Source organism: Oncorhynchus nerka, unplaced genomic scaffold (genome assembly GCF_034236695.1).
Source record: "Oncorhynchus nerka isolate Pitt River unplaced genomic scaffold, Oner_Uvic_2.0 unplaced_scaffold_2699, whole genome shotgun sequence".
Classification (NCBI taxonomy): Eukaryota; Metazoa; Chordata; class Actinopteri; order Salmoniformes; family Salmonidae; genus Oncorhynchus; species Oncorhynchus nerka.
In genome coordinates, this window is record NW_027038601.1 from 7,501 (window position 1) to 20,700 (window position 13,200).

The following is a 13,200-nucleotide window of genomic DNA, read 5'->3' on the forward strand; positions in this document are numbered from 1 at the left end:
CCTATTCCCTACATAGTGCACTACTATATACCAACCCTATGGAACCCTATTCCCTACGTAGTGCACTACTATATACCAACCCTATGGAACCCTAGTCCCTACATAGTGCACTACTATACACCAGCCCTATGGAACCTATTCCCTACATAGTGCACTACTATATACCAGCCCTATGGAACCCTATTCCCTACATAGTGCACTACTATATACCAGCCCTATGAAACCCTATTCCCTACATAGTGCACTACTATATTACCAGCCCTATGGAACCCTATTCCCTACATAGTGCACTACTATATACCAACCCTATGGAACCCTATTCCCTACATAGTGCACTACTATATACCAACCCTATGGAACCCTATTCCCTACATAGTGCACTACTATATACCAGCCCTATGGAACCCTATTCCCTACGTAAGTGCACTACTATATACCAACCCTATGGAACCCTAGTCCCTACATAGTGCACTACTATACACCAGCCCTATGGAACCCTATTCCCTACATAGTGCACTACTATATACCAGCCCTATGGAACCCTATTCCCTACATAGTGCACTACTATATACCAACCCCTATGGAACCCTATTCCCTACATAGTGCACTACTATATACCAACCTATGGAACCCTAGTCCCTACATAGTGCACTACTATACACCAGCCCTATGGAACCCTATTCCCTACATAGTGCACTACTATATACCAGCCCTATGGAACCCTATTCCCTACATAGTGCACTACTATATACCAGCCCTATGGAACCCTATTCCTACATAGTGCACTACTATATACCAGCCCTATGGAACCCTATTCCCTACATAGTGCACTACTATATACCAGCCCTATGAAACCTATTCCCTACATAGACTACTATATACCAGCCCTATGAAACCTATTCCCTACATAGTGCACTACTATATACCAGCCCTATGGAACCCTATTCCCTACATAGTGCACTACTATATACCAACCCTATGGAACCCTATTCCCTACATAGTGCACTACTATATACCAGCCCTATGAAACCCTAGAAGACAGTGACTACTATATACCAGCCCTAAGAAACCTATTCCCTAGGGAGTGCACTAGACCAGCCCTATGGAACCCTATTCCCTACATAGTGCACTACTATATACCAGCCCTATGGAACCTAGAAGACGGAGCGAGAAGACGGAGGGAGAAGACAGAGGGAGAAGACAGAGGAGAAGACAGAGGGAGAAGACAGAGGGGAAGACAGAGGGGAGAAGACAGAGGGAGAAGACAGAGGGAGAAGACAGAGGGGAGAAGACAGAGGGAGAAGACGGAGGGAGAAGACGGAGCGAGAAGACGGAGAGAGAAGACGGAGGAGAAGGCGGAGGGAGAAGACAGAGGGAAGACAGAGGGAGAAGACAGAGGAGAAGACAGACGGGGAGAAGACAGAGAGAAGACAGAGCGAGAAGACAGGCGAGAGAAGAGCGGAAGACAGAGGGAGAAGACAGAGGAGAAGACAGAGCGAGAAGACAGAGCGAGAAGACAGAGCGAGAAGACGGAGAGAAGACGGAGAGAAGACAGAGGGAGAAGACAGAGGGAGAAGACAGAGGGAGAAGACGGAGCGAGAAGACGGAGAGAGAAGACAGAGGGAGAAGACGGAGAGAGAAGACAGACCTCTTCATTTGATACCGTAGAGCTGGGATGGGATAAACTAGAAACGAGCTCTATGTTACCCAAGCTCTATGTTACCCAGCTCTATGTTACCCCAGCTCTATGTTACCCCAGCTCTATGTTACCCCAGCTCTATGTTACCCCAGCTCTATGTTACCCCAGCTCTACGTTACCCAGCTATACGTTACCCCAGCTCTACGTTACCCCAGCTCTACGTTACCCAGCTCAACGTTACCCAGCTCTACGTTACCCAGCTCTACGTTACCCAAGCTCTATGTTACCCAAGCTCTATGTTACCCAAGCTCTATGTTACCCAGCTCTATGTGGCCCGTAAGGAAACGCTTCATGAACAGTCAGTAATAGACTGGCACAGCAATACTCACTGTGCTCTCTATGTTACCCAGCTCTATGTTACCCAGCTCTATGTTACACAGCAACACTCACTGTGCTCTCTATGTTACCCAGCTCTATGTTACACAGCAACACTCACTGTGCTCTCTCCTGGGGAAGACCTCTCGTCTGTCTTCATCACAGAGAACTGGACATCAGCTGGGTCAGAACGCACCGACGTCTGGGAGGGGGAGGGAGATGGGGAGGGAGGTGAAGACGGGGGGGAAGGGGAGAGGAGAGGAGAGAGATGGAGGAGAAGGATAGAGATGGAGGAGATGGGGAGAGAGGGAGGGATGAGGGAGGGAGGGAGAGTGAAGGAGGGGGGGAAGGGGAGAGGAGAGGAGAGGATGGAGGGAGAACGAGAGAAGGTTGATAGAGAAGTAGGATGGTGTGTTAATTTATCCTTTTATTTAACTAGGCAAGTCAGTTAACAACACATTATTATTTACAATGGCCGGTGTTACCTGTCGGACGGTGTCTCCCTCCTGGTTGCTAATGGTTACGCTGCAGTCCTCGCTGCCCAGCGCCAACAGGTTCTGAGAACTCCAGCAGCCACAGGTGATACGCTTAGTGTGCTTTCCTGTGTGTGTGTGTGTGTGTGTGTGGTGTGTGTGTGTGTGTGTGTGTGAGTGAGTGACAGAGTGACAGAGAAAGAGTACGTAGAATTTAAACCAAAACCAGGACAGTGTGTTGTTACCCAGGACAGTGTGTGTTTTACCCAGGACAGTGTGTTGTTACCCAGGACAGTGTGTGTTGTTACAGGACAGTGTGTGTTGTTACCCAGGACAGTGTGTTGTTGCAGGACAGTGTGTGTTGTTACCCAGGACAGTGTGTTGTTACCCAGGACAGTGTGTTGTTACCCAGGACAGTGTGTGTTGTTGCCAGGACAGTGTGTGTTGTTACCCAGGACAGTGTGTTGTTACCCAGGACAGTGTGTTGTTACCCAGGACAGTGTGTTGTTACCCAGGACAGTGTGTTGTTACCCAGGACAGTGTGTGTTGTTACCCAGGACAGTGTGTTGTTACCCAGGACAGTGTGTTGTTACCCAGGACAGAGTGTGTTGTTACCCAGGACAGTGTGTTGTTACCCAGGACAGAGTGTGTTGTTACCCAGGACAGTGTGTTGTTACCCAGGACAGTGTGTTGTTACCCAGGACAGTGTGTTGTTACCAGGACAGTGTGTTGTTACCCAGGACAATGTGTTGTTACAGGACAGTGTGTTGTTACCCAGGACAATGTGTTGTTACCCAGGACAGTGTGTGTTGTTACCCAGGACAGTGTGTGTTGTTACCCAGGACAGTGTGTTGTTACCCAGGACAGTGTGTTGTTACCCAGGACAATGTGTTGTTACCCAGAACAGTGTGTTGTTACCCAGGACAGTGTGTTGTTACCCAGGACAGTGTGTGTTGTTGCAGGACAGAGTGTGTTGTTACCCAGGACAGTGTGTTGTTACCCAGGACAGAGTGTGTTGTTACCCAGGACAGTGTGTTGTTACCCAGGACAGTGTGTTGTTGCAGGACAATGTGTTGTTACCCAGAACAGTGTGTTGTTACCCAGGACAGTGTGTTGTTACCCAGGACAGTGTGTGTTGTTACCCAGGACAGTGTGTGTTGTTACCCAGGACAGTGTGTTGTTACCCAGGACAGTGTGTGTTGTTACCCAGGACAGTGTGTTGTTACCCAGGACAGTGTGTTGTTACCAGGACAGTGTGTGTTGTTACCCAGGACAGTGTGTTGTTACCCAGGACAGTGTGTTGTTACAGGACAGTGTGTTGTTACCCAGGACAGTGTGTTGTTACCCAGGACAGTGTGTTGTTACCCAGGACAGTGTGTTGTTACCCAGGACAGTGTGTGTTGTTACCCAGGACAGTGTGTTGTTACCCAGGACAGTGTGTTGTTACCCAGGACAGTGTGTTGTTACCCAGGACAGTGTGTTGTTACCCAGGACAGTGTGTGTTGTTACCCAGGACAGTGTGTTGTTACCCAGGACAATGTGTTGTTACCCAGGACAGTGTGTTGTTACCCAGGACAGTGTGTTGTTACCCAGGACAGTGTGTGTTGTTACCCAGGACAGTGTGTTGTTACCCAGGACAGTGTGTTGTTACCCAGGACAGTGTGTGTTGTTACCCAGGACAGTGTGTTGTTACCCAGGACAGTGTGTGTTGCAGGACAGTGTGTTGTTACCCAGGACAGGGATCTTGCGTGACGTCTGTTGGTTGTAGATCAGCAGGTTTCCTTTGTTGGTCCCGACAGCCAATAGGGGCCCAGCCTTCGACCACAGGATGAATGACATCTGGTCTCTATGGAAACCAACACAGACGGGAAGGAATACTGGGGAATGTTATGGCCTGCAAACAGTGTGTGTGTGTGTGTGTGTGTGTGTGTGTGTGTGTGTGGGTGTGTGAGGTGGGTGAGGTGTGTGAGGTGTGTGAGGTGGGTGAGGTGTGTGAGGTGAGGTGAGGTGGGTGAGGTAGGTGAGGTGTGTGAGGTGTGTGAGGTGTGTGAGGTAGGTGAGGTGTGTGAGGTGTGTGAGGTAGGTGAGGTAGGTGAGGTAGGTGAGGTGGGTGAGGTGTGTGAGGTAGGTGAGGTGTGTGAGGTAGGTGAGGTAGGTGAGGTAGGTGAGGTAGGTGAGGTAGGTGAGGTGGGTGAGGTGTGTGAGGTAGGTGAGGTGTGTGAGGTAGGTGAGGTAGGTGAGGTAGGTAAGGTGTGTGAGGTGGGTGAGGTGTGTGAGGTGGGTGAGGTGTGTGAGGTGTGTGAGGTGTGTGAGGTAGGTGAGGTAGGTAAGGTGGGTGAGGTGGGTGAGTCCAGCCCACCTCATGCCGCTGTCTATCTGTGAGGTCTTGTTGACGTTAGCGTCCCAGAGGTGCGGAGCTGGACTTGTCCAGAGATCACTGCCAAGATGTCTCCGTCCTTATCCCAGTCCATCCCTACACAACGCCTGGGAGGAGGGAGGGAGACAGAGAGAGGAGACAGAGAGGGAGGAGGGGAGACAGGGAGGGAGGGAGACAGAGAGGGGAGGGAGACAGGGAGGGAGGGAGGAGACAGAGAGGGAGGGAGACAGGGAGGAGGAGGGAGACAGAGAGGAGACAGAGACAGAGAGGGAGACAGGAGACAGAGAGGGAGACAGAGAGGGAGACAGAGAGGGAGACAGAGAGACAGAGAGGAGACAGAGACAGAGAGGGAGACAGAGACAGAGAGGGAGGGAGGAGGGGAAGACGGGGAGGGGAAGACAGGGGGAGGGAGGGGGATGTCAGTATGGTCCCAGCAGGTCAGATGTGTTAGTAGCAGGTCAGATGTGTCAGTATGGTCCCAGCAGGTCAGATGTGTCAGTATCGTCCCAGCAGGTCAGATGTGTCAGTATGGTCCCAGCAGGTCAGATGTGTCAGTATCGTCCCAGCAGGTCAGATGTGTTAGTATCGTCCCAGCAGGTCAGATGTGTTAGTAGCAGGTCAGATGTGTTAGTAGCAGGTCACATGTGTCAGTATGGTCCCAGCAGGTCAGATGTGTCAGTATGGTCCCAGCAGGTCAGATGTGTTAGTAGCAGGTCAGATGTGTCAGTATGGTCCCAGCAGGTCAGATGTGTTAGTAGCAGGTCAGATGTGTCAGTATCGTCCCAGCAGGTCAGATGTGTCAGTATGGTCCCAGCAGGTCAGATGTGTCAGTATTGTCCCAGCAGGTCAGATGTGTCAGTATGGTCCCAGCAGGTCAGATGTGTCAGTATGGTCCCAGCAGGTCAGATGTGTTAGTAGCAGGTCAGATGTGTCAGTATCATCCCAGCAGGTCAGATGTGTCAGTATGGTCCCAGCAGGTCAGATGTGTTAGTAGCAGGTCAGATGTGTCAGTATGGTCCCAGCAGGTCAGATGTGTTAGTAGCAGGTCAGATGTGTTAGTAGCAGGTCAGATGTGTCAGTATTGTCCCAGCAGGTCAGATGTGTCAGTATCGTCCCAGCAGGTCAGATGTGTCAGTATGGTCCCAGCAGGTCAGATGTGTCAGTATGGTCCCAGCAGGTCAGATGTGTCAGTATGGTCCCAGCAGGTCAGATGTGTCAGTATCGTCCCAGCAGGTCAGATGTGTTAGTATCGTCCCAACCCAGGTCAGATGTGTCAGTATTGTCCCAGCAGGTCACATGTGTCAGGTATCGTCCCAGCAGGTCAGATGTGTTAGTAGCAGGTCAGATGTGTCAGTATGGTCCCAGCAGGTCACATGTGTCAGTATGGTCCCAGCAGGTCAGATGTGTTAGTAGCAGGTCAGATGTGTTAGTATCGTCCCAGCAGGTCAGATGTGTTAGTAGCAGGTCAGATGTGTTAGTAGCAGGTCAGATGTGTTAGTAGCAGGTCAGATGTGTCAGTATGGTCCCAGCAGGTCAGATGTGTCAGTATCGTCCCAGCAGGTCAGATGTGTTAGTAGCAGGTCAGATGTGTTAGTAGCAGGTCAGATGTGTTCGTAGCAGGTCAGATGTGTCAATGTCGTCCCAGCAGGTCAGATGTGTTAGTAACAGGTCAGATGTGTTAGTAGCAGGTCAGATGTGTCAGTATGGTCCCAGCAGGTCAGATGTGTTAGTAGCAGGTCAGATGTGTCAGTATGGTCCCAACAGGTCAGATGTATTTAGTAGCAGGTCAGATGTGTTAGTAGCAGGTCAGATGTTAGTAGTAGGTCAGATGTGTTAGTAGCAGGTCAGATGTATTAGTAGCAGGTCAGATGTGTCCAGTATGGTCCCAACAGGTCAGATGTGTTAGTAGCAGGTCAGATGTGTTAGTAGCAGGTCAGATGTTAGTAGCAGGTCAGATGTGTCAGTATGGTCCCAGCAGGTCAGATGTGTCAGTGTGCATTCCCAGCAGGTCAGATGTGTGTCAGTATGGTCCCAGCAGGTCACATGTGTCAGTATGGTCCCAGCAGGTCAGATGTGTTAGTAGCAGGTCAGATGTGTCAGTATCGTCCCCAGGTCAGATGTGTTAATAGCAGGTCAGATGTGTTAGTAGCAGGTCAGATGTGTCAGTAGCAGGTCAGATGTGTCAGTATGGTCCCAACAGGTCAGATGTGTTAGTAGCAGGTCAGATGTGTTAGTAGCAGGTCAGATGTGTCAGTAGCAGGTCAGATGTGTCAGTAGCAGGTCAGATGTGTCAGTATGGTCCCAGCAGGTCAGATGTGTTAGTAGCAGGTCAGATGTATCAGTATGGTCCCAGCAGGTCAGATGTGTTAGTAGCAGGTCAGATATGTTAGTAGCAGGTCAGATGTGTTAGTAGCAGGTCAGATGTGTTAGTATCGTCACAGCAGGTCAGATGTATCAGTATCGTCCCAACAGGTCAGATGTGTGTGTTAGTAGCAGGTCAGATGTGTCAGTATCGTCCCAGCAGGTCAGATGTGTTAGTAGCAGGTCAGATGTGTCAGTATGGTCCCAGCAGGTCAGATGTGTCAGTATCGTCCCAGCAGGTCAGATGTGTCAGTATCGTCCCAGCAGGTCAGATGTGTTAGTAGCAGGTCCAGATGTGTTAGTATCGTCCCAGCAGGTCAGATGTGTCAGTATGGTCCCAGCAGGTCAGATGTGTCAGTATTGTCCCAGCAGGTCAGATGTGTCTAGTATTGTCCCAGCAGGTCAGATGTGTCAGTATCGTCCCAGCAGGTCAGATGTGTCAGTATCGTCCCCAGGTCAGATGTGTTAGTAGCAGGTCACATGTGTCAGTATCGTCCCAGCAGGTCAGATGTGTTAGTAGCAGGTCAGATGTGTCAGTATCGTCCCAGCAGGTCAGATGTGTCAGTATGGTCCCAGCAGGTCAGATGTGTCAGTATCGTCCCAGCAGGTCAGATGTGTCAAGTATCGTCCCAGCAGGTCAGATGTGTTAGTAGCAGGTCAGATGTGTTAGTATCGTCCCAGCAGGTCAGATGTGTCAGTATGGTCCCAGTAGGTCAGATGTGTCAGTATTGTCCCAGCAGGTCAGATGTGTCAGTATTGTCCCAGCAGGTCAGATGTGTCAGTATCTGACCAGCAGGTCAGATGTGTCAGTATCGTCACAGCAGGTCAGATGTGTTAGTAGCAGGTCACATGTGTCAGTATCGTCCCAGCAGGTCAGATGTGTTAATAACCCAGGTCAGATGTGTCAGTATCGTCCCAGCAGGTCAGATGTGTTAGTAGCAGGTCAGATGTGTGTTAGTAGCAGGTCAGATGTCAGTGTGTCCCAGCAGGTCAGATATGTCAGTGTCGTCCCAGCAGGTCAGATGTGTCAGTATCGTCCCAGCAGGTCAGATGTGTTGTGTGGAGTCAGATGTGTTAGTAGCAGGTCAGATGTGTTAGTAGCAAGTCAGATGTGTTAGTAGCAGGTCAGATGTGTCAGTATGGTCCCAGCAGGTCAGGTGTGTCAGTATGGTCCCAGCAGGTCAGATGTGTCAATGTCGTCCCAAGCTTGGAGTCAGATGTGTCAGTATCGTCCCAGCAGGTCAGATGTGTTAGTAGCAGGTCAGATGTGTCAGTATCGTCCCAGCAGGTCAGATGTGTTAGTAGCAGGTCAGATGTGTCAGTATTGTCCCAGCAGGTCAGATGTGTCAGTATACGTCCCAGCAGGTCAGATGTGTCAGTATGGTCCCAGCAGGTCAGATGTGTTAGTAGCAGGTCAGATGTGTTAGTAGCAGGTCAGATGTGTTAGTAGCAAGTCAGATGTGTTAGTAGCAGGTCAGATGTGTCAGTATGGTCCCAGCAGGTCAGATGTGTCAGTATGGTCCCAGCAGGTCAGATGTGTCAGTATCGTCCCAGCAGGTCAGATGTGTCAGTATCGTCCCAGCAGGTCAGATGTGTTAGTAGCAGGTCAGATGTGTCAGTATCGTCCCAGCAGGTCAGATGTGTTAGTAGCAGGTCAGATGTGTCAGTATTGTCCCAGCAGGTCAGATGTGTCAGTATCGTCCCAGCAGGTCAGATGTGTCAGTATGGTCCCAGCAGGTCAGATGTGTTAGTAGCAGGTCAGATGTGTTAGTAGCAGGTCAGATGTGTTAGTAGCAGGTCCGATGTGTTAGTAGCAGGTCAGATGTGTCAGTATGGTCCCAGCAGGTCAGATGTGTCAGTATGGTCCCAGCAGGTCAGATGTGTCAGTATGGTCCCAGCAGGTCAGATGTGTTAGTAGCAGGTCAGATGTGTCAGTATGGTCCCAGCAGGTCAGATGTGTCAGTATGGTCCCAGCAGGTCAGATGTGTTAGTAGCAGGTCAGATGTGTCAGTATGGTCCCAGCAGGTCAGATGTGTCAGTATGGTCCCAGCAGGTCAGATGTGTCAGTATCGGCCCAGCAGGTCAGATGTGTCAGTATCGGCCCAGCAGGTCAGATGTGTCAGTATGGTCCCAGCAGGTCAGATGTGTCAGTATCGTCCCAGCAGGTCAGATGTGTCAGTATCGTCCCAGCAGGTCAGATGTGTTAGTAGCAGGTCAGATGTGTCAGTATCATCCCAGCAGGTCAGATGTGTCAGTATCGTCCCCGCAGGTCAGATGTGTCAGTATGGTCCCAGCAGGTCAGATGTATCAGTATGGTCCCAGCAGGTCAGATGTGTCAGTAGCAGGTCAGATGTGTCAGTATGGTCCCAGCAGGTCAGATGTATCAGTATGGTCCCAGCAGGTCAGATGTGTCAGTAGCAGGTCAGATGTGTCAGTAGCAGGTCAGATGTGTCAGTATGGTCCCAGCAGGTCAGATGTGTCAGTATCGTCCCAGCAGGTCAGATGTGTCAGTATCGTCCCAGCAGGTCAGATGTATCAGTATGGTCCCAGCAGGTCAGTTGTGTCAGTATCGTTCCAGCAGGTCAGATGTGTCAGTATCGTCCCAGCAGGTCAGATGTGTCAGTATGGTCCCAGCAGGTCAGATGTATCAGTATGGTCCCAGCAGGTCAGATGTATCAGTATGGTCCCAGCAGGTCAGTTGTGTCAGTATCGTCCCAGCAGGTCAGATGTGTCAGTATGGTCCCAGCAGGTCAGATGTGTTAGTAGCAGGTCAGATGTGTCAGTATGGTCCCAGCAGGTCAGATGTGTCAGTATGGTCCCAGCAGGTCAGATGTGTCAGTATCGGCCCAGCAGGTCAGATGTGTCAGTATGGTCCCAGCAGGTCAGATGTGTCAGTATCGTCCCAGCAGGTCAGATGTGTCAGTATCGTCCCAGCAGGTCAGATGTGTTAGTAGCAGGTCAGATGTGTCAGTATCATCCCAGCAGGTCAGATGTGTCAGTATCGTCCCCGCAGGTCAGATGTGTCAGTATCGTCCCAGCAGGTCAGATGTATCAGTATGGTCCCAGCAGGTAAGATGTGTCAGTAGCAGGTCAGAGGTATCAGTATGGTCCCAGCAGGTCAGATGTATCAGTATGGTCCCAGCAGGTCAGATGTGTCAGTAGCAGGTCAGATGTGTCAGTATGGTCCCAGCAGGTCAGATGTGTCAGTATCGTCCCAGCAGGTCAGATGTGTCAGATGTGTCAGTATCGTCCCAGCAGGTCAGATGTGTTAGTAGCAGGTCAGATGTGTCAGTATGGTCCCAGCAGGTCAGATGTGTTTGTAACAGGTCAGATGTGTCAGTATTGTCCCAGCAGGTCAGATGTTTCAGTATCGTCCCAGCAGGCCAGATAGATGTGTTAGTAGCAGGTCAGATGTGTTAGTAGCAGGTCAGATGTGTCAGTAGCAGGTCAGATGTGTCAGTAACAGGTCAGATGTGTTAGTAGCAGGTCAGATGTGTTAGTAGCAGGTCAGATGTGTCAGTATGGTCCCAGCAGGTCAGATGTGTTAGTAACAGGTCAGATGTGTCAGTAGCAGGTCAGATGTGTCAGTATGGTCCCAGCAGGTCAGATGTGTCAGTATGGTCCCAGCAGGTCAGATGTGTCAGTATCGTCCCAGCAGGTCAGATGTATCAGTATGGTCCCAGCAGGTCAGATGTGTCAGTAGCAGGTCAGATGTGTCAGTATCGTCCCAGCAGGTCAGATGTGTTAGTAGCAGGTCAGATGTGTCAGTATCGTCCCAGCAGGTCAGATGTGTCAGTATGGTCCCAGCAGGTCAGATGTGTCAGTATGGTCCCAGCAGGTCAGATGTGTCAGTATCGTCCCAGCAGGTCAGATGTGTTAGTAGCAGGTTAGATGTGTTAGTAGCAGGTCAGATGTGTTAGTAACAGGTCAGATGTGTCAGTATGGTCACAGCAGGTCAGATGTGTCAGTATCGTCCCAGCAGGTCAGATGTGTTAGTAGCAGGTCAGATGTGTTAGTAGCAGGTCAGATGTGTTAGTAGCAGGTCAGATGTGTTAGTAACAGGTCAGATGTGTCAGTATGGTCACAGCAGGTCAGATGTGTCAGTATCGTCCCAGCAGGTCAGATGTGTTAGTAGCAGGTCAGATGTGTTAGTAGCAGGTCAGATGTGTTAGTAGCAGGTCAGATGTGTTAGTAACAGGTCAGATGTGTCAGTATGGTCACAGCAGGTCAGATGTGTCAGTATCGTCCCAGCAGGTCAGATGCGTTAGTAGCAGGTCAGATGTGTCAGTATCGTCCCAGCAGGTCAGATGTGTCAGTATTGTCCCAGCAGGTCAGATAGATGTGTTAGTAGCAGGCCAGATGGATGTGTTTCTGTATGTTGAACTCACCCAGGTAGATTTAGTTCATTCTTCCTCTGTCCATGTCTGTCAAATATCTTCACTGAGCTGTCAGATCTTTAGAACAGAACACAGTAAAATAGTATAGAATTAAACTAGTACAGTACAGAATAGTATAGTACACAACAGTATAGTACAGTATAGTACACAACAGTACAGTACATAACATTATAGTACAGTATAGTACATAACAGTACAGTACATAACAGTATAGTACATAACAGTACATAACAGTATAGTACATAACAGTATAGTACAGTATAGTACATAACAGTACAGTACATAACAGTACAGTACATAACAGTACAGTACATAACAGTACAGTACATAACAGTATAGTACATAACAGTACAGTACATAACAGTACAGTACATAACAGTATAGTACATAACATTATAGTACACAACAGCACAGTATAGTACAGTATAGTACATAACAGTACAGTACATAACAGTACAGTACATAACAGTATAGTACATAACATTATAGTACACAACAGCACAGTACATAACATTACATAACAGTACATAACAGTACATAACAGTACATAACAGCACAGTACATAACAGTATAGTACATAACAGTACAGTACATAACAGTATAGTACATAACAGTAGAGTACATAACAGTACAGTACATAACATTACATAACAGTACATTACATAACAGTATAGTACATAACAGTATAGTACATAACAGTACATAACAGTACATAACAGTACAGTACATAACAGTATAGTACATAACAGTATAGTACATAACAGTACAGTACATAACAGTACATTACATAACAGTATAGTACATAACAGTACAGTACATAACAGTATAGTACATAACAGTAGAGTACATAACAGTACAGTACATAACAGTATAGTACATAACAGTACATAACAGTACAGTATAGTACATAACAGTAGAGTACATAACAGTATAGTACATAACAGTACATAACAGTACATAACAGTACAGTACATAACAGTATAGTACATAACAGTATAGTACAGTATAGTACAGTATAGTACATAACAGTATAGTACAGTATAGTACATAACAGTATAGTACAGTATAGTACATAACAGTATAGTACAGTATAGTACATAACAGTACAGTATAGTACAGTATAGTACAGTATAGTACATAACAGTATAGTACAGTATAGTACATAACAGTATAGTACAGTATAGTACATAACAGTATAGTACATAACAGTATAGTACATAACATTACAGTACATAACAGTATAGTACATAACAGTATAGTACATAACAGTACAGTACATAACAGTATAGTACATAACAGTACATAACAGTACAGTACATAACAGTACAGTACATAACAGTACAGTACATAACATTACATAACAGTATAGTACATAACAGTACAGTACATAACAGTACATAACAGTATAGTACATAACAGTACAGTACATAACAGTACATAACAGTACAGTACATAACAGTACATAACAGTATAGTACATAACAGTACATAACAGTACAGTACATAACATTACATAACAGTATAGTACATAACAGTACAGTACATAACATTACATAAAAGTATAGTACAGTACATAACA

The 13,200-nt window shown here is 47.9% G+C and overlaps 1 pseudogene; it reads right to left on the reverse strand.

The window, feature by feature from the left end:
* The window catches only part of LOC135567035 (WD repeat-containing protein 19-like), a 19,174-nt pseudogene extending 7,495 nt beyond the window's left edge, over window positions 1–11,679 (reverse strand).
* Window positions 11,680–13,200: the final 1,521 nt, after the last annotated feature.